Source organism: Canis lupus, chromosome 3 (genome assembly GCF_003254725.2).
Source record: "Canis lupus dingo isolate Sandy chromosome 3, ASM325472v2, whole genome shotgun sequence".
Lineage (NCBI taxonomy): Eukaryota > Metazoa > Chordata > Mammalia > Carnivora > Canidae > Canis > Canis lupus.
In genome coordinates, this window is record NC_064245.1 from 42382606 (window position 1) to 42389702 (window position 7097).

The 7097-nt window shown below is 42.7% G+C and overlaps 1 long non-coding RNA gene across 1 annotated transcript; it reads left to right on the top strand.

Annotated features, from left to right (window-relative positions):
- The first annotated feature begins 1814 nt into the window (after nucleotides 1-1814).
- Nucleotides 1815-6623, top strand: LOC112653936 (uncharacterized). Its single transcript, XR_003132644.3, has 4 exons — nucleotides 1815-2102; nucleotides 2428-2573; nucleotides 4761-4824; nucleotides 6113-6623. It is a non-coding gene; the product is annotated as an uncharacterized LOC112653936 (long non-coding RNA).
- The last annotated feature ends 474 nt before the right edge of the window (nucleotides 6624-7097 follow it).

The following is a 7097-nucleotide window of genomic DNA, read 5'->3' on the forward strand; positions in this document are numbered from 1 at the left end:
CACCTGGGCATGTCACGATGATAGCTTGTCCTGAGTGGGACTAGTATCAGCACAATTAATCAGTAATTCTGTGCAATGACAGAGATCCTCGATCCTCTCCACTCTAGGGATGTCCTCTTGAGTAGGCTGTTTATTCTGTTCCATGAAGGGCCACCACTCATTCGTGTATTCATGTTTATCCTGAATGGGGCTGCTGCCCATACTCCCTGCCTTTTCTCCAGCCCCAGACTAGAAAGCACAAAAAGAAATCCTAAGGTTCTCTTTTAGTTTCTTCTTTAAGGGACATCAATGGGACATAAGTCCCAACCACACAAATTCTTTTCTCTTGAGGCTCTGCCCTGGTATCTTTTGCTTCCAAGGACAAGGGTCTTTCTATGTAGAAAATAGTCTGAGAGTCTTGGTAGCACAAATGCTACTTCCCTCTGAAGACTCCAAATGGCTGCCTTTGCAACCCCTTCACTATTCCTACAAGGATCTTCCACCATCAGATCTGTGCTGTCTTCCCCGAAGAGATGGAAGGTGGGATTAGATCCATCCTGGATGCCTCTGCCCTATGCTGTCCTTTGCTATTGGCCCCTCCTTGTGAGTTGAGTCTGGAGAGGGGAGACAGTGGTTGGAGTGGGGCTGGGAGGGGGGTATGCAGGTCACAGAGTATGAGTGACAGCCACAGGTGTTAGAGGCTGTTATGACTCTCATGGTCTCATTTGCAGACCACTCACACAGCTGGACTCAGTTCACATCTCTAATAATACCAAGCGACAAAGGGAAAATATGCAACTTTGTCGAGCACTAATGCATGCCGGGGGTTTTATGTGTTACCTCCTTTATTTATAACAGAAACTCTTCATGCAAATTATTACATCCTTAATTTTTAAAAACCCACTTTATGAGGCACAATTGACATACAAAAGACTGCATATTTAATGTATACAATTTGATGACTTTGGAGGTAAATAGGCATCCGTGGAACTATTGCTACAATCTGTGCTGTGGACATATCCATCACATCTACAGGTATCCTGCCCTCTTTATTAACTATTATTATTGCTATTATATTCTGTGATGAGAACACTCAATGTAAGATCTACTCTAGCACATTTTTAAGTACAAAATATGGTATTGCTAACTATAGGCTCTACATGGTACAGATCTCTAGGACATACTCAAACTTTGTACCTTTTAATTCATACCTCCCTTAATAACCCCTGGCAATCACCATTCCACTCTGCTTATAGCAGTTGGCTTATTTTAAGTTCCCAAGTGGTTTCCACCAGATCATACATGGAAGTTCTGCATTCCCCTTCAAGGACACCTGACTATAAGACACAGGGTCAGCCCGATGACTTGCATTGTCTCCTGTTTGATGGAAAACACAGATTACCCTACTTGGGTGTCATCAGGAGAGAGTCATGGAAAGCATTTACAGATGAGGAAGTGGGTGCTCTTTGGCTGTGAGTGGGAGAACAGGGCCAGGACACTGAGTCTTTTGATTACAAGTCCAGCCACTGAGTGTCACATGGAGGGAAAGGAGGAAGACACTTGCCTGTGTTACTCTAGAAACATCATAGAACTGTGAGGGGAGTTGTAGAGGGCCAGATTTCTGGGTGAACAAACAGGAAGAATGAATTCCTAATAGTTATCCATGGGGTCTGCCACCACCTGGTGAGCTACATTGAGGAGGTAAGTGGAGAGACTGGGCCTGGCCACTCATGATGGAAAGTTGGCCAACCAGCTCTAAGTGACTGTGACTCTTGAAGTTCCAGAGCATCTTGCTTCTCTTCATGGAATCGTGGCTTATCCTACACTAAAGCCAAGATCTAGAATCATGCCTCCGAGTTCCAAGTGCCTCACCATTGCAAGGGATACCATAAAGAATTCAATTACTGCTCTCTGGTGTGAATCACCCAAGGATTCCAAGTGATTTGCCTATTGATTCTCTGCATTTGGCAACAACCTCTCTGCTCTGTGGGATGTGATTTTAACTTCAAACCTTATCACAGGGAATCTACTATTTTGTTTAAAAGACCCATGAATTCATAAAATTGGATAATACTGCCCTGGAACACACAATCCCAGACCCCTTTCTGGCCAAAGGAAAAAAAGTGGGTAACACCATTAGCTGTTAACATTTTCCTTAAATCTACCCTCTTCTCAGCTCTCATGCCTACAACTCAATGCTCCCAGATCAGACGTGTGTTTTTCAAATGAAATTGCAGTTAATGTAATGGTGGAAAATATTTACATTTATGCCCCAAATCCAAAAAGCCACAAAACTTTATTTCTCCTTTTGTAGTTTCAATATTTAATTAGTGATGAAGCACCAGAAACCTGTAGGGAAAACACACCCCATTATTTTTTAAGTTATAGTATATTTACAACCCATTTCCACCTGCTCCCTTTGTCTCCACCTGTCTCTGCTGCGCACAGATTCGTCTCAGCTGTCCCCTCAGGAATACAGCTGTGTCATCGCATACCGTGGCATCCTAATATTTCATACTAAGCTTTAAACCAATTAGGAATGACTACTGACTGTGCTGACTCATGGGAAGAGAAGGGGATAATGTGTCCTTCAGGTAATGAACTTCTTTGGGGACTTAACACATATTTCATTTTTTAGCACTGTTGGTTTTCCCTTGTCACATTTCTGTGCATGTGGCTTCATTTTGCTTCATCGTGCCAGGGGGATTATGTAGGGATTAATATTTGCCAAGTAACCAAGCTTATATTAATAATGGCATGAACTAAACTGATGCACAGTGGGATTATTGGGCCAACCTCTGAGGCCTCATGGATATTCTGGAGGTGGCAGAGGAAGTCATGGCTGGTGGGACCCATTTAAAGGCGGCAGCCTCAACTGAGCTCCAGCCGACTGTGATATGTAGAAACCAGAACTTTTTTTGTAGGACTTTATTTATTTATATGAGAGAGAGAGGGAGAGAGAGAGAGAGAGAGAGAGAGAGAATGCATGAGCAGAGGGGAGGGACAGAGAGAGAGAGAAGCAGACCCCTTGCTGAGCAGGAAGCCTGATTTGAGGCTTGATTCTAGGACCCTGGGATCATTACCTGAGCTGAAGGCAGATGACTGATAGCCCCCCACTCCTGCCAGGTACCCCTTTAGATGTGAACTTCCCCTATTTAAAAATGGAGGCACTATACAAATGAAACTACCACCTTCTGGATGACAACTACAGCTGGCTTTCACCTGTCAGTTTGCAGCGGACTAAATAAATCTACCCACTTTTTTTTTTTTTTTTTCTCCTAGAGGGTAGATAGGTGCATTACAGCATGCATAGACTTTCTTTAGGGTTTCCTAAGATTTTGCCACTTGCCCATCCTAGTCCAGTGAAGGACTTGGTTCCGGACTCCCTGTCCGTGTGGTAAAAGCCCAAGGTGGAGGGCTGGCCAGCTAGGAACAGGCTGGGTCAGAACCCTGGTGGGAACTAGAAGTGTCCACATACCAGTGACATGGGATGAATCTGACTCTATTTGATTAGAGGGAAGGATTCTGGCTCCTGGTGGTGGTTGGGTCTGGAACAATTTCTGTGTCTCTGTTGGGGCCATGATAGAGCAGGGACCTGTAGCCCACCTCAGAAGAGTAGCAAGGCTCAGGCAGCTGGGCTGGAGGATTCTTGTCCGATTCTTGTCCTAGGAACTTTTCCCATGCTGCATCTCATTGAGCCACACAGCAACCTGATAAGGTGGTTATTGCTGTTTTGCCAAAGATGAAGTTGAAGGTCTGAGAATTTTTGCAGTCAGTAAGTGGTTGAGCTGGGGCCTGAATCAGGATCATTTGATAGTAAGGCAAGTGGTCCATGCCCTTCCCCCCCCAGAACTCAGGGTGAGGCCCCCTTGCCTCTTTGCCCAGGAATAAAGCATGACAAATGGCATGAAATCTATGGCTTTCACCTAATTTTTAGGACCCCAAATTTTATAATGGGAATTTGACCTCATATTTGCATCTATACCCACATACGAAGAGCTTTATTCTCTTGATTGGCATAAAAAAGGACCCCAGGAGAAGTTCATTCCCAGCCCAAGTAATCTGTGTTGAAATAGGATGTTAACAGAAACCTTTACCCTGCATTGCCCGCTCCTCAGTCATTAACAGCCTCGAGTTTCAACAGGGCAGGTCTTAATTCTTCAACAGAGATTTCTTTGCTCCACTAAGTTCAATCCATGTTGGAGCTATTAAAATGTCTTCCTAGTGCTTAGCTTGAAATTACCTCCTTTTACAAATTTTCCCGTTACGTAGATCTATAGCCCTTTGAAAAATGAATTGCTTTTCGTGGTGGTGGAAGAATGTCTGTGCTTTTAATATCATTATGCAATGGATCTTGATTCATCAGGATTAGAACTTTCTAGCTCAAAGCTAGACTACCAGTAAATAAAAATAGACTTTGTGCCTAATTCCCACCTCTATAAAAATCCAGTGAAATGCAGATAATGGGAGCAAGGAGCAGTGCCTGAGCCCAAGAACCTGGAAGGTTTAAGTGAGGTACTTACTATTCATCTGGCATTCATTGCAATAACATCAATCTTACCAAATTCTCTTGATATTAATGTAGATGCTCTGCATTTAATATATACTTCCATTGGAATTTCATTATAATTGAGCACTAAATGATGTCCACTTATGGTAAAGTGGTTCCAGAATTTTTTGTAATAAATGGATTTTAGTAGAATCCCAGATTCTTTGCTGAGTCTATATTAGACTTTTTATGCTCTAATTGTCATTGACTGTCTTTACTGTATTATTTCCAGACAGTTCATAATTTCCTCTGCTGAACAAATGGTGATTTGTGAGCAAAGTAAGACACGGACTGGGGTATGTGGTACCATTGATTTTTTTTAATTGCTCATTTGGAAAATATCTTTTAAAATCATTTGAATCATCTTTGTTAGTGTCATTATTAATGGCTGAGGGGGAGCTCATTAGGGGAGCGACTGGTAGAGTAACAATGATAGCAAAAATTTATTGAGTGCTCACTATGTGCTAGACAGCCTGCAAAGGTAAATGCTTTACATTCCTTATCTCATTGGAACCCCACAACTATTCTGTAGGTCTGATTAACATTTGTATTTTAGTCAAGTGGGCAGGAGAAGATAAGGACTTTCTGTGAGATCATACAGCTAGAAAGGGGCAGAGTGGAGATTGAATTCATATCTACCTCGCTTCAGGCCTCAAAGTCTGTGCTGTTAGCCACCATACCAGATGGTTTGTGGAATAGAACCCCTGTAAGTAGATGGAGCAAACCATGAGATTCCTGGACCCGTAAGAAATTCCTGTGGTTTTTTTTTTTTTTTTTGGTCATAAATAGCTATACATAACTACGATAACTTGAAAACTATCTCTATGATTAAGATATAGTTTTTCTCCCCCCCCACCCCTTACTCTCAGGGATGGTTGGGAGCTTACGTTTTGGGGGAATAGATATTCTGATAACTAGAAACACAGTGATAACATGAAGTGAATAACCAGTACACCAAATTGTACTACTGCATTTGTTTACATGGAAGCAGCTTGAGCAGACATAAAATAGTGGCTAGTTCATCCCAGGGTTAGAGCATGTGGTTGTTATGGCTGAGGCTAAAAGCTCTGTATGGTTCAGAGTCCTCATGCTGTTCATGCTGACTCAGCTGTCCCATCCCAGCTCTGACCCTACCCAGCCAATGGCCTTGGGGATGCATTGTGACTTCTTTCATCTGAAAAATGAAGAGATTGGGTTGAATTCAAGACTTTCAAATTAATTAATTAATTAATTAATTAACTTTTTAAAGATTTTATTTATTTATTTGAGGGAGAGAGAGTGTGTACAAGAGACAGTGAGAGAGAGCACAAGCAGAAGGGGAGGGGCAGAGGGAAAAGCACACTCCCCACTGAGCAGGGACCCCCCCCTAGTGTGGGGCTTGATCCCTGGACTCAGGATCATGAACTGAGTTGAAGGCAAATGCTTAACCGACTGAACCACCCAGGCTTCCCTAGACTTTCAAATGTATTTAGATTTTGGCATTACAAACCTTTTTTACAAAGAAATAGTATGCAGAAATCTGTGTAAACAGATGAAAGTGAAACATCTCTGATTGAAGTGAGCACTACTCCTTCCCTATTCTAGGTTGGAACTTCTTGGACCTCCCCATCCTGGGGCCCAGAGCCCTTGAGACTCTACCAGCTATCTTGGGATAAGCCTAGGAAACTTCTGGACCAGTTGCTTCCCAAAGATCCTGCTAACTGACACTTCCAAATCTGCTTTGTCTGGATATGGAGCACACCCAGAGTAATTCGTCTGCTTTAATTTGTGAGCCCTGGGAACTGAGTCACTGGTAAATTTTCTTTTGCCATGGTGGCTGGCTCTCAAACTACTGGTGTACTTAGGGCAAGGGTATGGAACACTAAGGCATGCATTTTGGATTAACCACATTTTATGTTCCCATCATTCATTTTTTTTCCTCTACTTCTGAGGCATGTAACCGGGCATTTGACACAATTCTGAAAACCACCTGAACTCTCTTTTTTTGAGTAAGGTGGGTTAGGAAATGAGCCAGTCAACACATAAAACTAAATATTTTTTTAAAAAATATTTATTTATTTATTTATTTATTTATTTATTTATTTATTTAAGAGGGGGGAAGCATGAGTAGGAGACACAGGGGGAAAGAATCTCAAATAGACTCTGCACTGAGCACAGGCCCCATGTGGAGCTTTGATCTCACCACCCTGAGATTATGACCTGAGCCCAAACCAGGAGTTGGACGCTTAACTGACTGTGACACCCAGGCACCCCCCTCTCCCAATCTTTTCGGATTCTGTGCCCAAAATGTGTTATTAACATCTACAAATTTTGCATCCTGGAGGTCAACTGTCACTTGCTCATTGTCACATCAACCACCCTTGTTGTCACCCTTGTCACACCTGTACCCTGCCTTTACCACAGTTAGCACAGCTTATGATTATCAACTTGTGTGATCCTTTGCTTCAGCATGGAGCTGACTCTGGGCTGCAAGCTCTCCAAGGGCAAGGAGCATACCCATAGTGCTCACCGTCTTATACTAAGTACCTAACCCAGTTCCTGACATGGGGAAGATATGCAACATATAGTT